This window comes from Engystomops pustulosus, chromosome 9, assembly GCF_040894005.1.
Source record: "Engystomops pustulosus chromosome 9, aEngPut4.maternal, whole genome shotgun sequence".
Lineage (NCBI taxonomy): Eukaryota > Metazoa > Chordata > Amphibia > Anura > Leptodactylidae > Engystomops > Engystomops pustulosus.
This window is the reverse complement of record NC_092419.1, coordinates 94604277-94629366: the sequence shown is the minus strand read 5'-3', so window position 1 is coordinate 94629366 and position 25090 is coordinate 94604277. Positions and strand designations below refer to the sequence as shown.

The following is a 25090-nucleotide window of genomic DNA, read 5'->3' as shown; positions in this document are numbered from 1 at the left end:
TACCTGGGACTATTTTCTGCTTTATTGGTGTCCTCAGAGTGCTGGTATCAATGAAAACTGTGACAGAGAAGGAGTGTAAATCACAAATTAAATTTCTGTGTTGGTACTTTGCGATAAATAAGCGGGTCTTTGTTGTAGTTTGGGCACTCGGTCTCCAAAAGGTTTGCCATCACTGCACTAGAGGATCCTATGGTGCTCTGGTGGGCCAGTCCGACACTGTTCACTGTATTACTGATGATGCATATGGACTGGAAGTTGGGACTTATCCATTGTCCAGCACAGTGGGTTATGCCCTAAGGCTCTCAGGCCCTGAGTGTGACTGCACCTAGGTCACCTAAACTTTAGGCAAAAGTTGAATTATAATTATAAATCAAGAAACTTATCTAATATGCATCTCTTTAGCCTTTCCCCTAGTTTATGAAGCAGATAAACTTAGTTCTGTATTTCACTTCCCTTCCATGACAAATGACTGCAAAAAAATAGAATACCATATTGAAGTCAATGTTTTTATAAACAAACCTTATAAGTATTTGGTTTATTATTCTTGAAAAATGTTAAGTCCATTAAATATCTTCCGTTTTTTACTTTTCCAGGCATTGCTAAATCTATAAATAATTTGAATTATAATTTTTTTTATCACGCCTGTGCTAGCTTCTGCCACTAGGGGGCAGCATGGATTTGCTTTGTTTATGTAAGTTACTCACCGTCAAACACGCCCAAATATCTGGCCTGACGCCACGGTTGCCAGGCTGCGCTATATTTAGTGCGATAAGCTGCTTTGCAAGGAAAAAAGATATAAGATGTAAGTCATAGACGAGCGCTTCCTGAGCAAACTCACGTGCCCGGGAAGACGGAGAAACAAAACAGAGTAATGAGCCGAGAAATCACTTACTTTCATCTAATTTTATGTAGACAAAACTTGCCAGAGGTGACAGGCGTACAGAAAGCTCCGGGGTGTCCACCTGTATATAGATTATTAAAGGGGTAGACCAAAACTCTTAAAGGAAACCTACCATTTAGAATGGCAGGGGTAAGCTGTAAGTACCGAGCACCAGCTCAGGGTGAGCTGGTGCCGGTACTTACTTTCGTTAGTGTTATAAACCGCGGTATCGCGGTTTTAACACTTTTTAAACTCTAGACCAGAAGAGGCTTCAGCGCTGCGTGCGCACGATCGTGCGCGTGCCTACATAGGAAATAGCGGAGTTGTTGCGCGCGCACGGTAGCGCGCAGCGCCGAAGCCTGTTCTGGTCTAGAGTTTAAAAAGTGTTAAAACCGCGATACCGCGGTTTATAACACTAACAAAAGTAAGTACCGGCACCAGCTCACCCTGAGCTGGTGCTCCGTACTTACAGCTTACCCCTGCCTTTTTAAATGGTAGGTTTCCTTTAACTTATGGAACAGGGAATGAAGGATAAAAGAGGTGGCACATGCAATACATGCAAATTTTACATCCTAAGCCATGCCCATTGCCTTGCTCCTTATGCCATACTCTAGAATAGTATGATATCTACCTTAACTGGGTCGTCCGACTCTCTTGAAAACCCTGCAGGTGTGCTGGGGAGGTATTTTTACAGTATGGCAGTATATGGGGATTTTCCTCCTCATTCATTACAATAAGCAAATCGCACATTGTAATGAATGGGTTAAAACAAGACAGTCTCAGGTCTTCGGAAGATCAACCGATCACAGGGAGCGACGATTTTCACCTAACATCGTTTGCGGGTGATATCCCGTCCATCGCCGCTCATCAGCTTTGCCAGCATTGATGGACGGGAAAACACCCGCAAACGGTGCTAGCACCAATCGCGGGTGTTACCGGTAAGTGTTTGCTGCAATATGCAACAAAGACTTACTTGCTGTGAATAGAAAATAAGAAAATAGTGACCAATACTGGATACTACAAATTTTACAGAATTTTACGAATGTTGAGAAATGTTAAATGTTTAATGAAGATGAAAACATTGTACGAAAATACTTAAAGGGAACCTGTCAGCACAAATCAAACAAATAAACCAGTACCAATATGTTGTCAAGCAGCTGAGAAGCTTTCACATCATGTTTCTTTCATGACCCACTGTGGTGGCATCATCCAGATCAAATCAACTTTGAAGTGAGATGTTAACTGGTTGTATAGAGTCAAGGAGATGGAGATTTTTACACTGAAGTCAAGCTCTCTCTTCCTTGGAAAGCCCCTTTACTGTAATTGATGGTCCTGCCTCCAGAGACATCACTAACCAGATCTCCTGAAGTCAGATGCATGATGTCAGTCACAGAGGAGGAGGCACTCAGAGCTCCCACCTTGACTTCACTGTTCAATTCTCCTCTTCCTTGACTTTATACAACCAATTTATATCTCACTTCAAAGTTGATTTTTCTGGATGATGCCGCCAAACTGGACCAGGAAAGAAACAAAAATTGGTGGTGTTATGCAGCTTGACAATATACTGGTATCAGTTTATTGAGCCAATTTCTGATGACAGGTTCCCTTTAAAAAGAGAAATCTTTATTCATAGAACAGTAAAAATGAACATTCAAAATTTCAGACAAGAGAAAAACAAGTTAAATTGAAGGTGCAGGCATTTTCAATGATGTTGGTAAAATGATCCAGTAGAGACACATCTCCATGGTACACATTCTTCATAGACAATAACAGCAATAATTTCTCCAGTCACAAAGATCCTGGAATAATAAAAGAAAATAAGAAAATCTTTATTAGGACATAAGTGACTAACCCCCAGGCTCAAAACCCAACCATGCACCTAACATACCCAATAATAGCCCACCATGGATTCCCTCCCCTTCCATCCCATCAACACAGAAAGCATAAGATTAGAGATGAGCGAGCATTAAAATGCTCGGGTGCTCGTTACTCGAGCCGAACATTTCCCGATGCTCGAGTGCTCGTTTCGAGTAACGAGCCCCATTGAAATCAATGGGAGACCCGAGCATTTTTCAGTAAAATTACAAACTGAACGAGCACAGTGAAATAACACTGCAGAATAGATTGCAGATGTTCGGGAACATCTGCGATCTGTTCCGGAGACACGCATGCAGAACGGTGTTCTCCGCAATAGTATTTGAAGAACAATATGTGTGAAGAACACATTACAGATGTTTGGCAACATCTGCAAGTTGTTCTTCACACATATTGTTCTTCAAATACTATTGCGGAGAACACCGTTCTGCACGCGTGTCTCCGGGACATCTGCGATCTGCTCCGGAGACACGCGTGCAGAACGGTGTTCTCCGCAATAGTATTTGAAGAACAATATGTGTAGAGAACAACTTGCAGATGTTGCCAAACATCTGCAATGTGTTCTTCACACATATTGTTCTTCAAATACTATTGCGGAGAACACCGTTCTGCACGCGTGTCTCCGGAACAGATCGCAGATGTTCCCGAACATCTGCAATCTATTCTGCACTGTGTTCTTTCACTGTTTTCTTCAATTAAATGATTAAATTAAATGTTTTAATTGTATTTTTTTACTGTTCTTCACTTCTTTTTTTTTAATTAAATGCTCGTTATCGAGCAGGGCAAATACTCGTCCGAGCAACGAGCCGGTCCGAGTATGCTAATACTCGACCGAGCATCAAGCTCGGACGAGTATACTCGCCCATCACTAGATAAGATCCATAATGAGGCAATCATGGACCTTCCAATAAACATTAAAGGGGTTATCCGGGTTTTAAAAATTACTGAGGGCTGGGCTAGTTAAATATAATAAACAAGTACTTACCACCTCCATTTGATCCGTGCCCCTGTTTGTTTACAGGGGCACAGAAGCCGCGCACAGGGAACTTCCGGTCCGCGATGTGTCCGGCTCCTCCCATCCGTCCCTATCTCTCAGCGGTGTAAGCTCTGAGAGATGGTGTCGGATGGGAGCTTCCGGCGCACAGAGAAGACAGGCCGCGGTGCGGGACATCGGCGGCGCCGGACGAGGTAAGTACATGTTTATTATTTTTAAATAGCCCTCCCCAGCCCTGCCCTCATTTTTAAAACACGGATAACCCCTTTAAATGGTAGTTTCAGGAAAGAGTTTTGGACTGCCACTGCATTCTAAGCCTAGGACTAATAAACCCAATGAAACCATAACCCAGCCATACATCTAACACACAATAATAGCCCATCACAGACTCCCTCCACCACTTATCCCATCAACACTGAAAGGATAAGATCATAAACCGTATGCCTTCTAATGAAAATGAAATGGTTGTTTCAGGAACCAGCTTAAAAACCTCTGAACTTACCAGTTTTTGCCATGTTTTATGTTTGGAGTATGGAAGGTAAGGAGGTTGTTTCAACCTTTTTTGGGATCCAATCAGAAAGTCAAGTCAACTTTTCAGACCTACAAAAAAGGGCAAGATAAGAGCAGTCAAAACATATGCTTGATGGAACCTGGAACTTATGGAACCTGTCAGCAGAAATGGACCTAATAAAACATCTACCAATATGTCATCAGCAGCTAAACACCTTCTAGATCATGTCTATTTCATGGCCCAGCGCGGTGGCATCATCCAGAAAAGTGAGATGTAATTTGGTTGTATAAAGTCAAGGAGACGGAGAGTTTAACACTGAAGTCAAGCTTTCCTCACTTCAGAAAGCCCCTTCACTGTAATTGATGGTCCTGCATCCAGACATATCACTAACCAGATCTCCTTTCATTCTGAGGTGAGGAGAGCTTGACTTCAATGCTGAGCTCTCCACCTCCATTACTTTATACATCCAATTTATATCTCACTTCACAGATCATTTTCTGGATGATGCCACTGCACTGAGTCATGAAAGAGACACAATCTGGAAGGTGGTAAGCTGCTTCACAACATACTGGTAATGGTTAATTAGGCCAATTTCTGATGACAGGTTCCCTTTAAAAGGAACCTTTCGGGACACTAAACCACCCATAGGTTCTTATGTCCCTGTATGAATTCCAAGGTGGGGGGCAGTAAAAAAAAGACAAGCATTAAAGGGGTATTCCCATTTCGGCAAATTAATGTTATTGTTTGTATGATAAAAAGTTATACAATTTTGTAATATACTTTCTGTATCAATTCTTCACTTCTTTCTAGATCTCTGCTTGCTGTCAGAATGGATACAGAAAGTATATTACAAAATTGTATAACTTTTAATTATACAAACAATAACATTAATTTGCCGAAATGGGAATATCCCTTTAATACTAACCTGCTCTGGTGCTCTCGGCGCCTGCGCGGTGCAGCAAAGAACAACATGTACAAACACCATTAGAACAGATTATTGGGGGTCCTGTGATTGGGGATGGTCACAGTCGCCTGACCCTCTCCGATTAGCTTGTTATCCTGTGATTTGGGCACTTAATGTGCTGCATGTGTTCTTGCTTTGAAAAACCAGCTTCATACTACCCAATGTTGGTAAGTGTATCAAAATAACATATGGTTATGTCCAAACAGGATTGAAATGCTGCAGATCTTTTCTGTTTGATTGTTTGTTTTCTGCTCAATTTTTTTTTAACTCTGTTGCAATTACTGTGGGTAGAGTTTCTTAACCCTTTAATGACTTGTGACAGTACTAGTACATCACAAGTTTGTTAAGGGAGTATTTGGGTTGTTGGGTAGAGCCCTCTCCATGCAAGGCAGGTGTTTGCTGCATATTACAGCAAACACCCACTGGTCACCTAATCACGGGTATTAACCCGTTTGGCACAGGAATTCTGTGCTATTTCAGCCCCGCATGAATACATCCTGAGATCTAGCACCACTACTGCAAACATAGTTATCCAATGTTCGCTTTAATGCTGGATATGAATCCAAATAGGAAATAAATAGTTGTGTAGACTTATATGTGCTCCTTAGATGTCATCACTGGGTATTTCTCAAGGATTTCTGCACATAACTAAATCAGTTCTGCAAGGTCAGGAATTATCAGAGCCAAACTATCTAATTTATCCTCCTTTTAATAGTATTGATGCCAATACGATAGAAAGCTGCGGCAGAGCACGGAACAAAAAGTTGCTGATTACATTTTTGTGTCGACACTTATTGATAACTTCCAAACAGCTAATCCTACTGAATGACCTATAAACATGCACTCTCAGCTCACTGCCACTAGGGGGCAGTTTATTAACAGCTCCAAACAAAATGTATGCGTCCAACATATAGAAACTAATAATGTATTAAAGAAAGGCAAGATCATAACTTTATCTATATAGGAAACGATATTAGGAAGTGTTATTTTATATTTTAGTTTCCTAGGAAAAGAAAGTCATACAAGCGGCAGGACAATAGAATGACACGGATAGTCGGCATGAAAATCTCTATGACCTTTCATTTCGGGAGTCATCAGGATTAGAGGAAGAAAAATCAATAAGGGCGTTGCATTTGATTAATGACAGAATCCTATAATTTGAGGGTTGGCAGGATTATACAGGTATGAAACAAGCCGTGTGGGTCATAGTGAGGGTAGAGCAGGACTGGGAAGGGAACATACTGGATCATTTGTGCTAATTCTATTCTGTGTAGGTCTGATCTGGCCCTTTATATTACAAGGGTGGTTTGATAGAAAATTCATTCCCACAAGATGATGAGGCTTTTGATCACTAAACATATGCTATAGGGTAGAGGGTTAATAATGACTGGGTAAGGAATGGGTATACATATCAATATAGCAGCCCTTGTAGCTTTTGTGGGGACCACAATGAGGTGCAACATCAAATACAGGTCTTCTCATGAAATGTAGGCTATCCAAGCCCTGCTTCTACTAGCTCCAATATCACTACACTGGTAAAAGCAGCATTGTATAAGGCACTGCTTATGATACTTGTTCCAAGTGGTCTGTTATTTTAGAAAAATAAATTTTTATTTTCCTACGAGTCAGGTCCTACGACACATCCGCTCATGCTGATGGTTTTTCCTCTTTCTTTGTCTTGTTTCTACAGGGAATGTCAGTCATTGGCCCAGATTTATTAAAGTCCCTGCACCAGTTTTCTGTCTAATTTAGCACAATCTTAGTATTGCAAACTGCTTACACAGGTATCTATAAAGTGTCCGAGACACATTTGTGGCACACGCAACTCATTTGTGTCGCGGCTGCACTATTCCTGGCGCGGCACAAAATTCTGCACATAAAGGGCCATTCTAGTGTACAGTCGGACCGTGCCCCACATTTATCAAGCAATGTCTGACAGAAGTCCGTCGCAGGCCCATGTTAAAGAGGCCTAACTTGCTGATCAGTGGGGGTCTCAGTGCTGACGGATCCCTCATTGCTCTATCAGATTAATGGAGCAGAGGGCCGCGCATGACCATTCTGCTCCATTAGTCTCTGAGGAGCAGCAAGGGATTGGTCGGACCCCACGTTCTCGCAAGTTAGTTCTCAGCAAGTTAGGCCCTAATTCCTAAATTACTACTACTGCTGTCATGTAGGTATGTAGGTATGTGGGACATTATGGCAGAGAAGATTGAGATAAGACCCGGATGCCCAAACACTTTAAGGCAAAAAGGTGTAAAATACTTGGTTGTTAAAGGACATTAACATACACCAAGCCTTCCTCATGTCATCACAGTCAGGGGGGCTATGGGGGATGTGGACTCCTACAAAGATGGAAGTTTCCATATGGAAAATTGTGATTATTGAGGTATCCTTAGCATATAGGTTGGTTATTTATTTCTGCTTCTTGTCTTCTAACGATTCCCTGACCTCAGACGAGAGGAGACAGGCGGTCCCCTACTTAAGAACACCTGACTTACATACGATCCCTAGTTACAAACGGACCTCTGGATGTTGGCAATTTACTGTACTTTAGTCCTAGGCTCCAATTAACAGCTATAACAGTTATCACAGGTGTCTACAATGAAGCTTTATTGTTAATCCTGACAATACAACATTTTTAAAATCCAATTGTCACAGAGACCAAAAAAAAATTGGCTGGGGGTTACAATGATAAAGTATACAGTTCCGACTTACATACAAATTCAACTTAAGAACAAACCTACAGACCCTATCTTGTATGTAACCTGGGGACTGCCTGTTCTAGTGAATATTATAGGTTATTTGGGTAAAGTCTATGCAAGGTGTCACTTCAGCCTTATATGATGAGTGATGACACCACTAGGTTTTGGATGTCGGAGAGCTGTCCATGGATGGTCCAGAGTAACCTGGAGGTCTCCCTGTCTGACACCCCTTCATCCATATGATGGCCAGCAGTCCCATCACTGCAGTGATTATTTTTGGACAGACACAATATTCAGGAAGATTTAGGATGAAGTAGGTGAGGTCCCAAATAGAACGCTTTTGAGTTTGTTGTTGACCTAAAAATGACACATAGCTGACATCAGATTTATCGATGGACAATTATATAGACAGGCACATGAATATTCTGATACAAGTATTAATAGACTACTTATATAAGAGAATTCCTTAAAGATAAGATCATCCTGTCCTGTTTACTGACACCAATTTGGAGGGGAGTAAGAACGTGCCAACTTATCTTTAGGGCATACAAGGGGTAACCAATGTAGTTTTGGTAATTTTTTTAATTTTTCTATTTTCCCAATGTTTTTACCTGTGATAGTTGTTTATTTGCTTATTTCTTTTGTTATTTGTTAGACCTGAGTTACTGGTAAGCTACACAGGCCAAGGGTGTTGTACCAAAATCCGGCACTTTAAGGGGTTTGGCGCCATACATATCAGGGCCAGGCTCATGTGCCTATGGCTCGATGTACTACAGGCAGTCCCCGGGTTACATACAAGATAGGGTCTGTAGGTTTGTTCTTAAGTTGAGTGTGTATGTAAGTCGGAACTGTATATTTTATCATTGTAATCCCAGCCAGAACTTTTTTGGTCTCTGTGACAATTGGATTTTAAAAATGTTGGGTTGTCATAAGAATCAATATTAACACTAAAGCTTCATTACAGACACATTTGATAACTGTTACAGCTGTTTATTGTAGCTTAGGACTAAAGTAAAATAAATTACCAATATCCAGAGGTCCGTTTGTAACTATGGGTTGTATGTAAGTCGAGTGTTCTTAAGTAGGGGACCACCTGTACTAGCATACTCAATTCCCTCAAAATAGTCCAAGAAATAATATTAATCATCTAAAGAAATTGAAAAAGCATTGCAAAATGGTAAGGAGGACCTATACATGCTACAACACTGTGTATAGTTCCTCCAAACACCAGTCACCCTAGTAACCGTGTAAATACGAAGAAAATATCAGTGACTCATGTCGTTAGGAAATCTCGTACATTGTTATTTCTATTTTAATATTAATAGTGTGAAATGTGCACCTAACCAAAGCCACAAGCACTTCCTAGCCGGGTTTATGTCTATCATACATTACATTACGCTACTGTGTCTGGTGCAACTTTTGCAGGACATAAATGGTGGGTGCAATAACAGTAGCATTCAGTCTAGTAACCCAAGGTCTGTATAGTAACAGTAGTTTATGGCGAAAACCCCTATGGGGCTCAGGGGCTTCCAGTCCAGTCCCTTTGATTGTGCACATGATCACTGAGCCAAAGTGAATGATTGTGATTGGCTCAGTGATCATACGCACAAGGAACATGACACCATGACGTCTAATGGGAGCATTGGACATTTAACTGGTGGGCCGGCAGAAAGGTGTGTATAAGTTTTCCAATTTTTATAAAGCCATATAATGCCACCTGATGTTTACATGCAGGAAACCCCATTTAAATTATTTTGGTTTTATAGCAGTAAGTGGTTGACATACTTGGAATTGTGGGATATTGGTCAGGACAAACCAACTATGTACAAGGAAGACGGAACAATCTGAGCCGGAGAATTGTAATGTCTTGTCTGATCTATTGTTCCATTAGTCAGAAGTAACCATAATTTTCCTCACCGTCTCAGACAGGCAGGGAAAAACAGGTAAGTGCCCCAAGGCATCCACCAACCTTCTGTCTACCCTCTTCTAAAGGCTGGCATGTAAGCCAGGATCTGTCATGCAGTCTGACTCCCAATTCCAGGACCGGGACCAGGACAGGGCTGAGTCCGGGGAAAAGCCGTCAGGGAAGAGAAAAGGATCTACCTACCACCCATTAACTATATAAATCACACACACAACTTATAGTTGGAATGGTTTTCCAACCCTCCCAGCCCATCCTGTCATGGCCCCATTCTGCAGACTGTAGGGACTTGTAAACTTAGCCCAAAATATTCAGGCTCTTGACCCGGAAATTTTAAATCCTCCAAAATTAAACCAGCCATCAATGGACACCACACCGTGTTTCTTGTTGTGGGTATGTGGGGGGTGGGGGGTGGGCACAGCATTTATTTTTAGAGAAGCAGTTAATTAATTAAATAACCAATAGAAAAAATGCAAAATAGTTGGAACAAAATTCATGCCCATCCGGGCGCTTCGCTTCTTCTTGAGCAAAAACCTTTCACCCGAATGGCGTCAGACGTCATGTGGGCACCTTCATCTCGCCTTCGGGCATGTGAAAATCCGCCAATGCTGTGACATCTGAAAGGAAGACAGAAAGAACAGCCAGAAACCGGAAAACCACATGTAAAGGAAAATTAACCTGAGGGCAAGGGTGGGTGGGCGACTTCACACCGCTCGGTGCCCTCAATGGAAGGAAAGGTGCCCTCAATGCTTTTAAAACCACGGGACGGGCCCCAATTAGCCCGCCCAATCCAGCCAGTGGTTTTGCTGAAAAAAACAATTATAAAATTATGATAATGAGTCTCTGTCACTCCTGTGGCTGCCCGGGCACTCTCCTATTACCCTAATTATGCACTGCTCCAGCCTTGTCCTGCCCACCATAAGCCAAAAATACCTCATCACTGTGTTATCCCTGACAAGCAGAAGTAATCAATCGCTGCACCATTCCCCAGCTGCTGTGCATGAGTCATCCAGCTCAGGTTGATTAGTCCTGTCTGGACTGGAAAGCTCCGTGTAATGTGTTCATCATTCTGCATCCCATTTTCCCAAGGTGCTGAATTTTATAATTTTTTTTTTCAGCAAAACCACTCAGTTCAGGGATTAAACAAGATATGTTTCTGCATCAGTGTCGCTACAGCATTCTCAAGGGTATGTTTGGTTCACAATGCATAAAAGCAAATGGTAGATTTCCTTTAAGAGCATTTACCTTGAAGAACAAGTTCGGGACTTTGTAATGCAATGCATGCATACATGCTAAAAAAGATGATATAACAAGCAAAGGCAATTGACTACGTTTTACATGCAGCAGTCATACTGGTTTAATACACTTAGTTGAGCTGAACTTATTGACTTTTGTTCCTGCTTCCTCCTTCTCCGCCGATAATGGGATGGGGTAAGAGGGAAAATTATGAAATGATGATCCCTTGGCAATGAAAATAAAGTATAAGTATGCAAATTAAGTATAAAAACAACTTACTCAGGCCCAGAGCTTTCATATTGTTAAACAGAGTGCTTATGGGTCCATAAAACTTTACCATTATGATTACATTACAACGTAGCAGAGAGCGCAGTATACATTACAGGGACGTCTTTACTTATGCAACCTGTCATTATGATCTACATGGCTGCTATATTTACATAGGAGGACTGTCCTGCAATACACAATCCAAGGCTGATTCATGGTGTATGAAACCAGCACTGGATTTTATTCATACCTGACTAGTATCAGTACAGCGCTGGTAACAGACATACATGCCTGGTGTTCATGTCATCCTCTGCAACCTATTCATCTTCTCCGGAGTCACCCAAGCACATACATGAATCCTTAATAAGGTTGTGTATAGTGTCATTGCATAATAGAAACTCCGCCAACTTCCTAATGTCATCTGTGTTGCAATTGCTCAAGATTTTCCAGATTGCTTTTTGCTATTAGATGGCCAAAATCTATGCAAGACTCCTTGGGGCTCATTTACTAAAGGTCCTTTGGCCGCGATTCCGTTGGGTTTTTCCGATTATTTCGGATTTGCACCGAATTGCCCGGTTTTGCGATCGGATTGTGTCTCATCGGCGCCGGCTTGCATGCGATGGAAAACGGGGGATGTGGCCTTCGGGAAACCCGACGGACTCGGAGAAACTGCCGTATTTTTAAAAAATGTGTCGCTTGACACGCACTTACATTCACCAGGAAGAAGATGGTAAACTCCGGCGGACCTCGGCGCAGCGGTGACACCTGCCGGATATCGGGCGCACGACCTTAGTGAATCCCAGCAGGATGCGAATCCACGTCGGACAATGCGCCGCACGATCGCGAATGTACAGGGTAACTAAATGAGCCCCCTTGTCTCCAAAGAAATGACACAGTCTGCAAGTAAGAGGGGTGGCTGTCCACACAAGGGCAGAGGTGAGGCCTAAATCTACTAGAAAGTCCCTATACTCACCAAAACATTAGTACCAAATACCAGTATACAGGACCACAATAGAACACCGAATCACACTAAATCTACTTAGTCCCAGTGTGTTATCACTACCAGACCCCCATCGCATAATCTATTATAATATTGTATGAGTCTCCTCATATAGAAATTAGACACCTTAAAATCCTGGGCCTCTCTGAACAACATCAAGTTATTCCCCTGCCCTAAACCTACAATGTACATTATGCTAGTCAAGAAAAATACAAATATTAAAGGGAACCTATCATCAGCAATTTGGCCTATTAAACCACTACCAGTATATTGTCGAGCACCGTGACACCTTCTAGCTTTTGTTTCATTCATGGACTTTGGTGATGGCCTCATCCAGAATATCAACTTTGAAGTGAGATGCAGATGTAAATTGGTTGTATAAAGTCAAGGAGGCGGAGAGTTTAACACTGAAGTCAAGGTGGGAGCTCTGAACGCCTCCTCCTCTGTGATTGACATCATGCATTGGACTTCAGCAGATCTGTTTCATGATGTCTCTTAATGCAGGACTATAAATTATAATGAAGGGATGTTCTGAGGAAGAGAGAGGTTGACTTCAGTGTTAAAATCCTCCGTGACTTCATACATCCAGTTAATATCTCATTTCAAACTAGATTTTCTGGATGATGCCACCACACTGGATCATGAAAGAAACACGTTCTGGAAGGTCTTCAGCAGCTTGGCAACATTCTGGTAGTGGTTTATTATGTCAATTTCTGCTGACAGGTTTCCTTTAAGCCCTTTAGTGGTGTGAAAAAAATCAGCCCAAAAAGCTTGTGTCTCACTGATCTTCCTACCTCCCATGTTGTAGGTCCGTGTATTACATCCCATCACTGACCTGGTAAATAAAAGCACACAAGATGGAGATTTCCCCTGAACTGTATATCACGTTAACGCTTTCGTTTGTTAACACTATAGTGTTAACATATGTGTTTTGACAGCAATGTTATTTGGCAAATCTCCTCTTCTCAGCTGTTTGGATGCATAACGTGAACACATCCTTAGCTAATTCCCCCCTTTCCCAGAGCTTTCCTCTATGATTTCAGTTTGGGCTGGTTCCTCTTAGTGAATCCTGGGTACCCTAACTTCTACTCTGAGGATCCCCTAGACCAGTGGTGGCAAATTGAACGGGTGGCAGACCTGGCACTCAGAGCACTGTCAGTGGACACCCAGGCCATCGGCCTAAATTATCGATGAAGCTCTTTTCTCTGGGTCCCCCCCTTTCTGGACCCTGCAGGGAAGCTACGATGATAATCTGAATTTCTCCTCCTTCTATTTACTACTACTGGCCATCTGGCCATACCCCTCACATAACATATTTTGACCCACCCGCCCCCGAACTTGTTATTTTATGGCAAAAATCAACATATCAGGAGCGGTGACAGGTCCTCTTTAAAGGAAAGCTGTCATCATGAAGGGCATTTTTCAGTCATGACAGGTTTCAAAAGGGGATGTAATGCTGAATATAAATGTTCTGGATAGTCCTTAAATCATTTTACTTCTTTACAATCTTTTAGTGTAGCTTACCTGGCTCCATGCCAGATTCCTGTGCTGAGTCTCGGGCAAGGGGGGAGGGGTGTGTTTTGAATCTAAATGGTCGTCTGCTCATTCGCATCTCTCCTCCCTTCAGCGTTTCTCCTCACTCCTCCTCAAACAAGCCCCTCCCACATCCTCCCTGCCCCTGCAGATGACTAGACGTTTAGATCGGAAGTGCCCCCCACCACAGGGACTCAGCTAAGGAGTCTGGCAGGGAGCCAGGTAAGATAACGAAAAGGGTTTTAAAGAAGTAAACCTTTTTGAAAAATGCCCTTCAATGATCAGACCTTCAGATGTTGCCTACTAAGCAATAACCCAAGTACAAGACTTGCTCACATAGGCTGCAGCGAGTTCTCTCACATGCAAATTATAAGTCATAACTTTTTTATTACATGAGATCATGTTTTGAATAATCCTTCTAGAGAACATGTTGGAACAGAAGTGACATGACTGCTGCCCTCCCTGTGGAGCAGATTTGGACGGCTCTGATAAAGATCGCTGTATTGCATAGCTGGAACCGCTCCACTTGTCTCTGATTTCATAAATCGTGTCAGTCTACATGCAGAGGGGGATGAGGGGCTTCACAGTGAGGGCGCTTTCACACGATGCGTTGCGTCACGGTTTTTGATGCATTTTTGACGCATTCCAAAGGCTTCAACCTTGATCACATGCTGAGGTTACATTGCGTTTTAGCAGATGCAGAGGAAAAGCAATGTAACCTTAGCATGTAATTAAGGCTGAAGCCTTTGGAATGCCTCCCTAGCGACGCTAGCGGAACGTGTGAACGCACCCTAAGGGTGGGGGCACACGTGACGCTTTGACCCCGTTTTTGGGCCGTTTTTAAGCAGTCCATTAAACGCTTTTTAGAAAATGTATCCGTTTTTGTCCGGTTCTTACATGTTTAATTAAAACCGGTCAAAAACTGATGCGTTTTCACAAAACGCATGCGTTTTTTAACGGACTGCTTAACGGGCCAAAAACGGGCCACGTTCACATGTGGTGTGAAACACCCCTGCCAATGCAAGGCAGAACAGTTGTTGCGAATAAGCCCCTAATATGTGTGTTCCCCTGGTAGAGAGTCTGATCAGCTCCTCTGCAGGACACTATACATATACTCAGGTAGTTGTGCAGCGGTAGATTCTGCCTGTATAGGCAAGGGTTAAAATGTATTTAATGTTTATCATCCAATGATATGCCTCAATGCACTTAATTGTAACTGGAGTGTGATTGGAGAGTGAGCCACCACTTGACCAGAGGGAGTAACAAAACCCCTGGACAGGAAGTGACAAACACTCTCTTGGAATCCAGCTCTCTTACCAGAGACACCTCAGAGCACCTTCTCTGACCACAGGCCTCCTAGGCCTCAGCTCTCACTGCAGAGCTACAGAGTGTCAGTCCACCTTTAGGGCTGATACTGCAGAACACCCAGGACAAAAGCTGAAGCTTCCTACATTGGACACGGCTCCATCCCAGCCTGCACTTGCATCCATGCTGGTGATCAGTGGTTCCCTCTCCAAGAGCACTCCCAGTATCTTGCACTTGTACAGAATCGCTTGACATGTTGCCTGCTGTTGCTGTTGGTTCGAATAAAGAACTGTAAGTTATTTTTCTGCACAACGTTGCCTCTGTCTGGTCCCTGCTACGGCTGTATCACCATCAAGGGCACCCCATATATCCTCCAGGGACACATACTACAGACTCTAAGAGTTGCCCCAGGGAGAATCAGTACCTCAGCCTCTCCCTCATCTAATTTCTTGCATACACCACCTGCTGGAGATCTGCCAGGCTGTAGGACAGCCCTCCGGTCCCCATACCAAGCACCGTGACACTAGCGTGCCTAGGCCACAACCGCCAGCCACTCCGGTATTCTGGGCCCCGGCTGCCTCCAGGCCCCAAGAAAAGGCAAGGCCCCGGTGGGGTATGTTGCTGGTCTTTTACAGCAATCGCATATTGAAGTAAAATTACATTGCTAAACGTGATGTCAACGCAATCTTACTTAAATAGGTGATTGAACACCAATACAAGTAATAGGTGAAGGACACAATGGGGCACATTTACTTATCGTGCGCCCGATATCCTGCATGTGTCGCTTCCTCGCTCAGGTCCGCCGGAGTTCCACGTCTTCTTCCCGGTGTATGTAAGTACATGGCTTGCGACACAATTTTGAATGTTAAATCCTGCACTTAGTCCGAATCAGTCGGGTTGTCAGACGGCCACGCGCCCCGATTTGTGTTGCATGAAAGTTGGCCAAAATCCGATTGCGTGTGCCAAAAACCCCAGTTAAATGCGGCGCAAAACATAAAAAGTTGGGAAACCCAATGAAAATGTGGTCCGCGGACCATTAGTAAATGTGCCCCAATGGGGCAGATTTGTCAAGCGGTCTGAAAGTCAGAAAATTTCTAGTTGCCCATGACAACCAATCACAGCTCCCCTTTAAAATATTCATGAGCACTGATAAAATGAAAGCTGTGCTGTGATTGGGCAACTAGAAATATTATGACTTTCAGACAGCTTGATAAATCTGCCCCAATGTACCCTTACCAGATCAAACGCATTGGGGCTCATTTACTACGAAGTCAGCGGAGCGCATTTTCGTCGGGTTTCCCGATGATTTCCCTTTTGCGCTGCATTTAACAATGGATTTTGGCGCACGCGATCGGACATGGACTACGCGCAGGATTTAATATTTCAAATTGTATCGCAAGACATGCACTTACAAGCATCGGGAAGAAGAAGCTGAACATCCGGCGGACCTCAGCGGGGAAGCGACGGATGCAGGAACTCGGGCGCACGAGCTTCGTGAATTGTGCCGGACTTCATCTTCGTCTGACCGTCCGAATCAGGGATCGCGACAGGACCAGGTAAGTAAATGTGCCCCATTGTTCCCAATACTTGTTTGTAAGAAAAAACCTTCTTCTTAGGCTACATTCAAACGAACGTATGGGGGACTTATATACGGCCAACATATATACGGCGTATATACGTCCCCCATATATCGCAATGGCCTCACGGCGCCATATGGGAGCGTTACGGTGCCACACACATGCGGCACCGTACCTTTCCGTAGCATGTAGAGAAATTGGACATTCTTCGAAACACGGCGCCGGGCTCTATGATAAGCTATGGAGAGGGGCAGGCGTGAGCGGCGCTCTCTCCCCCTCCACCTCTCCCCAGTGCCGATGTATCCCCGCCATACTACAGCTCCCACTGTTATCACTTATCATTGCTATTAATTTCAGCATTCAATATGCTACTTAGGTTCTCTGCTATTTACATTTTGTCTTTATTTTACAGTTTTTTTACACCATTGGCTCGTACAATATCCAATATTTTGCGATACAACTGTATATCATGAATGTACTGCTTATCTATTAATAGGTAGATGCTCCCGGCAGTCATGGAAACTGATCGACATCATAAGAGACACTGATCGGCGTGAATATGACAGCGCTGCTGCTATTTAGGTGCTGTGGTCGCCACTGTGGCACCCAACAGGTTAATAAGCATCTCCAGCTGCAGCAGATAACGGCAAGTGTCTGGTGTATAATACAGCAGGCACCTACCCTGTATGAATAGGACACATCTATTACCACAATGTAATGCACACATAGGGGCAGATTTATCAAGTGTCTGAAAGTGAGAATATTTCCAGTTGCCCATGGCAACCAATCACAACTCAGCTTTCATTTTACCAGTGCTCATGAATATTTTAAATGGGAACTGTGTTTGGTTGCCATGGGCAACTGGAAATATTCTCACTTTCAGACACTTGATAAATCTGCCACAATATGTCACAACATACCGTATAAACTCAAGTATAAGCTCAGTGAAAACTCCCTACTTGGCTTATATCCGAGTATACAAAAAAAAATTAAGAAACTTAAGAGTACTCACTATTCCAATCATAGTTGTGTGCACATGAATTAAGAAGAGGAGCTGCCCTGGCGTTGAAATGTTGTGCATTCCGTTTTTTTTTAAATATGTGCTGGCCATACTGTGGGCTGGCAGGCTATATACTAGGCCAGTGGTGGCGAACCTATGGCACGGGTGCCAGAGGTGGCACTCGGAGCCCTTTCTGTGGGCACTCAGGCCATTGCTCCAATTTCACCAAACAGGACCACATCCATCAAATCTTCCTGCTGTCCCAAGCAACTTAAGGGATGCTGCTCTCAGCGCTATTTTAAAGTGACACTTTACTGGCTGTTTGAAACTGCAGGAGAAGTAAGAAGGTGTTGACTGGACTGCATTTTCTTTGGAGGTCATCCTGCTGGACTCTCCATTCTTCCTGGAGAGAAGCTACAATGATGGTCTTAATTTTCCCTCCTTCTTTCAACTGTATTGGTGGCCTTAGGAGAGCCAATACAATTGAATGATGTTGAAGAGCAGGTTACAATGAGTTACTGCTTGAAATGCCATGTTGGCACTTCGTGGTAAATAAGTGGATTTTGGTTGTAGTTTGGGCACTCGGTCTCAAAAAGGTTCGCCATCACTGTACTAGGCTATATAGTACTCGGGGCTGGCTGGCAGGCATATACTACACGAGGCTGGAATTATACTACACGGGGCTGGCTGGCAGGCTATATACTGCACGGGGCTGGCTGTCAGGCTATATACTGTACAGGGCTGGCTGGCAGGCTATATAGTACACGGGGCTGGCTGGCAGGCTATATACTACACGGGGCGGGCAGGCTATATACTACACAGGGCTGGCAGGCTATATAGTACACGGGGCTGGCTGGCAGGCATATACTACACAAGGCTGGAATTATACTACATGGGGCTGGCTGGCAGGCTATATACTACAGGGGGCTGGCTGGCAGGCTATATACCACACGGGGCTGGCTGGCTATATAGTACACGGGGCTGGCTGGCAGGCTATATAGTACACGGGGCTGGAATTATACTACACGGGGATGGCTGGCAGGCTATATACTGTACGGGGCTGGCTGGCAGGCTATATACTACAGGGGGCTGGCTGGCAGGCTATATACTACAGGGGGCTGGCTGGCAGGCTATATACTACACGGGGCTGGCTGCTAGGCTATATACTACATGGGGCTGGCTGGCTATATAATACAGGGGGCCGGCTATATGCTAGCTATATAATATTGGGGGCTTGCTGGCTATATACTGGGGGCCGGCTATATGCTAGCTATATACTGGGGGCATGTGACCAATGCTTTTACTTGAGTCAATAGGTTTTCCCAGTTTTTTATGGATAATTGGATGCACCTTCCAAATACAGATTTATAGGGGGGAGCAATAGAATGTATTATGAGGACTAAATCTTAGCTGGAACACATGATTCCCGAAAATAATTCTAAACTAAAAAAAAAAATCCAAGACAAGTAAATCGAAGCTAGTCATGGAGCTTGGCATACAGCCTTTCTCAACACAAACTCTGACTCCAAAATTGCCTTTTTAAAAATAACTGCTGGAGTCTTGTAGTCCGCCTGGACATGGAAGGCAGCTGCACTATAAAACCAAAGGTATGAATGTCATGCGTGGGCATATTCCTATATACGATAGCAGGTAGTAAGTAAATTTTAGTGATGTACTTCTTTTAAATACTTAGTGATTTAGTTAGTTTAGGTAGTAAGTACATTGTGGTATCCTGCCACCAGGATGAAAGACTGAATACAAATGAGCCTAAGGGTGGTGACACACATGGCGTTTTTAGGCCGTTTTTAGTTAGTGCGTTTCCAGATCGTAAAAACTGCATGCATTTTTTTCCGTTTTCCGAATTTGCGCAATTGCGCTTTTTACGATCTGAAAACACACTTACTAAAAACACCAAGTGTGTCACCACCCTAAGGGGCTCTGGGCTTCATTAACACCTGAGTCTAGTTGCAGCTCTGTGCCACCAAGCAAGTTATGCGCCTCGCTGCTCCATTCAGAGTGTATGGGACTGATGAAGGTAGCCGAGCGCTTTTCATAGAAGACTCCCTGGTCCATGTTGCAGCTGACCTCTACGATTCTACGACGTAGGGACACATACTCCACTCTCTGTCTTCATGTGAACTGAACCTCCACAGGTGGTATTGAGACGTGGGCTGGGGAGCTGCCATCCATCTATCTTTCCAAGATTTTCGAGGGTGAACCAAAAGGGGCCCCCTCCTCTGAATCATCCCAACATATATGTGGCTGTTCATTCTTTCACCAAGAAGGAATCCATGAGAGTAAAGCTAATAGTATCCTATCTCCGTGTGACAATAAGAGGAAATGATGTCATTCTTCTCTGCAGGCTCGGACCCTGTGTGCTGTCATCCCACTGTCACCAGGAGTGATGTGGGTAAGGAGTAAACTAAAAATAAACTCTTCTGATTGTGATGTAGTCAGAGCCTGCTGCCAGTTTCCCTTATTTAGTATAATTTCTTCTCTTCTTTCTTTGTACAATTGCTATTTTGGACGTTCCTCCGACAGCAATCCTGCTTTTCAGTCCATTTGTATTTATAGGATTTACAACCCATTGCACACTATTATCTCTTCCTGACTGGAAGCTCTTTCTAGGTAACAGGTTTTTACGGTTAGGTTACTATTCGCCCTTAAAGCGGCTCTACCCTTTTACATGGCCACTTCAACTTTTCATACATTGTAACAATTGTGTAACTAAATAAAAAGTAGTGATATCTCCCTGGATAGATTTCCGCAGCTCTGCAGAATTTGGTCCTTGGGTAGTGGGGCAGTTTGTTTTAACACCTACTTCCCCTATCTTTTTCACCGGGGAATCATTCCCATGGTCATGGCCGTTGTTGGGCGCTATCCGTTCCCCTCTTGTTACTACAAATTTTCTTCAACTTCCCTTGTGTTTTTTCCTCTTGTCTCCTTTCGCTCCCTTCTTGTCTACGCGCTGTCTTTCTGTAGTTCTACTCATTTAAATGGTCATTTACTTATTAGTTGTAGTTTTAGATACTGGAGCTTATTTACTAAGGGTCCCTTCGGCGCATTTTCGTCAGGTTTCCCAACCTTTCCGGGATCGCCTCGGGGATTGTGTCGCACGTGATCGGATTTTGGTGCATTGGCTCCGGCTTTCTTGCGACAGAAATCGGGGGCGGGGAGCAGATCGTCGGACAATCCAATGGATTCGGACTAAGTGCAGGATTTAACATTTAAATTTGTGTCGCATCCGATGCACTTACATACACCGGGAAGAAGATGGTGAATTCCAGGGGATCTGATCGGGGAAGCGACACAAGCAGGAAATCGGGCGCACCATCTTCTTGAATCGCGGTAGATGTGCATTCTGTTGGACATTCCGGATCGGAGATCGCATAGGACCAGGTAAGTAAATGTGCCCCACTGTTGTTGATGGTGCTGTCACACAGTGCCTTCTTGGTCCGTTATTGGTGCTCATGTGTTTCCATGTTTACCATGTGCTTGTCTTGTTTGAATCTGTTTTCTTCATTGTGAAGTTTTAGTAGCTGTGAAAATTTTAATACTCGATTCAAACCAAACGCATAGTAAACGTGCAAAGACGCATATTTTCAATCCCTTTAAAAACAGTCCAAGAACGCACTAAGATGCAGGAAGATCGATCCTCTTACACTTTTGTGTAATATCTTTTGTGCAGCTATTATATGTTCATTTTAACTCATCTCACTGCATCTTCTATGTATGTTGGTTGTAAAACTAATTGAACAGAAAAAAACAACGATATATCTTATGAGAGCAATGTTCTCTGATTTGCTTTTCACTCTGAAATCTCTGTGAATTCTGTCACAATACCAGCAAGAGGGACAGAAATACACCGATGTCAGATTCATTAGAAGTCTATGGAGAGGGGAGGAGGAGCAGTGAGTCACAGCAGCTAGGTCTCTACTTACCAGCCAAAAGTGGGTTACAAATCAACAAGCTGAGCATTGATGAAAAATGATGATTACATGTAACATAATGATTAGTGCTATTCCTCATGTTCGCACATTAGACTACTGAAAAGTATGTAGAAAGGTGATGTATACACTCAGCTGAATGCTATACCTTCCCTATCACACAAAAAGCCGCTGCCAAAAACCTCTAGCGATGGCTTATCTCCCCTTCCTTTTGCAAATTGGATGCCAAAAAGAAAGGTTTATTGCATTCCTATACTTAAGGTGCACTGTTTTATTATTCCTGGCCTTTTACCAACCCATCCTTCTTCCTCTCTCTACCTGCCCGGACCTGTGTAAGTTACTTGCCTAGTGCAGCCTGTCCTCATCCAGAGCAATCTACCTACCTCATAGATATTTTCCTTTGCCTACTTGTAATTCTCCTCCTTTTATAGTTTCATTCTTGGAGTGGTGTGGCCTACCTATTCCAAATCTCTTCTCTGAAGTCAAAGGGAACTTGTCAGCACAATTTCACTAATAAAACCAGCACCTGACAGGACAACTCTGGTAAGCAGCCTTTTCTAAAATAAACATTATTTCTTTATGCAAATTGTTTACGGAAACTACTGGGGGGCGTGGAATAGCTTCAAAGAGCTCCGGGGGCGAAGGCTACTCCGCTCCCCAACTAGCCCCTGCAGATCCGCCCACCTGCCCGTCTTTTCCTCTTCGGGCAATAGCTCCTGTTCCGCTACCGACAACATACAGACAAATTGAAGCTACTGCACCCCAGCTGTAGACATGTCAAAGACTACACAACAGGAGTTACTGCACCTGCGCAGAGCTCTTATGCACCCGAAGAGGGAAAGATGAGCAAGCAGGTCTATCTGCAGGGGCTACTGGGGACGTGGAGTAGCCTTTGCCGCCAAAGCTCTCTGAGGCTACTCCACACCCCCAGCAGCCTCTGCAATTACATTGCGTAAAGAAGAAATAATGTATCTTTTAGAAACGGCTTCTTAAGAATGATATCCTGATGCTGCAAGGAGGGTGAATCCACACTGGGAACTCCTGCACAAATCTACCACTCGGAAAGCAACTATTTAGAGCAAGCATAACTTCTTGTGGATGTTAGTAATCAGATGCAGGATCTCATCTGGATTACTCATAAAACCTTGTAATTTCTGCAAAAATGTGTTTTTTTTTTAAAATATGCTTTAAAATCAGCTGTCAGGAAGAAGCAGAAAGGGAGGGAGTGGATTACATGCAGGAGGCGTGCATAGGTAGCGGCAGCGAGAGCGCTGGAGCACCCTGGGTGACATTCCAGGAGTGCCCTGGCCTAGTTAACATATTTAAAAAACAAATTTTTGCTGAAATAACAAGGTTTTATGACTAATCCAGATAAGATCCTGCATCAGATTACTAACAGCCACAAGAAGGTACGCTTCCTTTAAAGTCATGAATCAACAGCCCACAACAAAGCAGCCTTCCTAAACCATCTCCTCAGCCCCTTTCTATGCATTATGATAATATCATTTTCTGTAATGTTTATAACTTTAGCTCTAACCTGGGATCCATAGTATGCTAATTAGCTACGATGGGTCTGATCCATGGAAGTATTGCTTGGCACATGCACAGCCACAGAAAGAGGTGCTAACTGGACGCAAGAACTGGGATGAAATTGGGGGGTTGGGGAGGAGCAAAACAGGAGGAGAGAGGTCCATAGTAGCTAATTAACATACTATGGGTCCCATGTTGGAGCTGAAGGTATAAAAGTTACACAACACATATATACACATAATGCATAGGCTTAGAAAGGGGCTGAGGAGACGGTTTAGGAATCCTGTTTTGTTGTGGGACTTTCATTCCTGTGACAGGTGTCCTTAAAATTGTGGTTTTCCAAGCGGTAGATTTCCTTTAAGTTTTAGCTGTGTAATTTTAACTGTGGCGCATCCGCACTGATGCTGAGAGCACAACATTGGGGCTCATTTACTAAGGGTCCGCGGATCGCGATTCCGGCGGGTTTCCTGAATATTTCCATTTTGCGCCGAATTGCCCCGGGTTTTTGGCGCATGAGTCAGAAATCGCGGGGTGTGGCGTCAGGCAACCCGACGGATTCAGACAAACCGCGGAATGTAAAAACGGAATTGTGTCGCAGGATCAGCACTTACATGCACCAGGAAGAAGAAGGTGAACTCTGGTGGACCTCAGCGCGGAAGCGAAACATGCAGGAAATTGGACGCACGACCTTAGTGAATTGCGGCAGACCCAAATCCTCGTCGGACAACACACCATGGGATCGCGACAGGCCCGGATAAGTAAATCTGCCCCATTGACTTCAATTCTTAATTGTAAGTGTTGAGTTCTCATTGAAAATTTTTATTTTCCTTAGAATGCGATCCCTAGAAATTTACAAAAACTATAACACCAATAACCCAACACTAGACCAAGCTCACCACATACTGTATTATGATTGAGTGACGAGTATGCAATACGCTCCACAGCTCCCTCTAGTGGTACCGTTAGGGATCCAGAACAATGATGTTATGACTTCATGGCTATGCAATGGAGCTCCAGGTCATAAAATAGAGACGATTGCCGGATAGATGTGTGATTTTTACTGGTCTGTAAGGTGGTTCCATTTGAGTTCATAACTGGTTGTAGATGCAGAGCAGCTGATTGTGACGGCCCTAGAGCTTGATGCTCTGGCGTCTTTGTTAGTAGACAGTCTGAGCGCTGTCCAGTATGTGTCATCTGTGCAACACACAGACCTCAATGTATTGTATCTGGAGACAATCCAGTTCTCTGTTGGTAAAAGGAGCAGATGGCGTGACCGGGACATTTTCTCCACGCAGAAGCTGTTCTTAATTCAGAATACGTAGAATATTTTGGTGATAGAGTTTTGCAGAAGAGGATAAGACAGACTGTTATTAGAGGACTGTGTATCCTGGTTAGGCCATGTTCACATGCGCTGCCATATGATTATAGGGAATGCAGTGCTTATCACATGAAGCAGACACTGGCTATATGCCGCTACTACAAGTCCAATCAGACCCAATGGAGAGGTCGTAACCTCTGTAGCTCATATCGGGCCATATATGTGTTTCAGTCTCATGGGTACCCAGAAGTGACTGAGAGAAAAACAAATGGACACTTTCAGGACTGTGGGGTCTAAATTCTAGTGCAAATCCATTTTTTAACCCCCATCTTGTCACACCAGATTTGCACCTTAATGACCAAGATATTTTTTACGTCTGTAGCAAACTATAAGTTCTTATTTATCTGTCATCATAGCTGTATGGGGTCTTGTTTTTTGTGTGGCAAATTGTAGTTTTTAATAGCACACACAAGCTACTAATGAACTTTTAGTAACCCTTTTAGCAAACAAGTTTGCTTCATTTACCCTGC

The 25090-nt window shown here is 43.5% G+C and overlaps 1 long non-coding RNA gene across 1 annotated transcript in view; it reads right to left on the bottom strand.

The window, feature by feature from the left end:
- Positions 1-2406: 2406 nt before the first annotated feature.
- LOC140077024 (uncharacterized) overlaps positions 2407-25090 on the bottom strand; it is a 30679-nt gene continuing 7995 nt past the window's right edge. The window contains exons 2-3 of the long non-coding RNA XR_011849687.1: positions 4252-4349; positions 2407-2679 (exon numbers count right to left, since the gene is read on the bottom strand). This is a non-coding gene — a long non-coding RNA (uncharacterized lncRNA). The remainder of the gene's footprint in view (positions 2680-4251; positions 4350-25090) is intronic.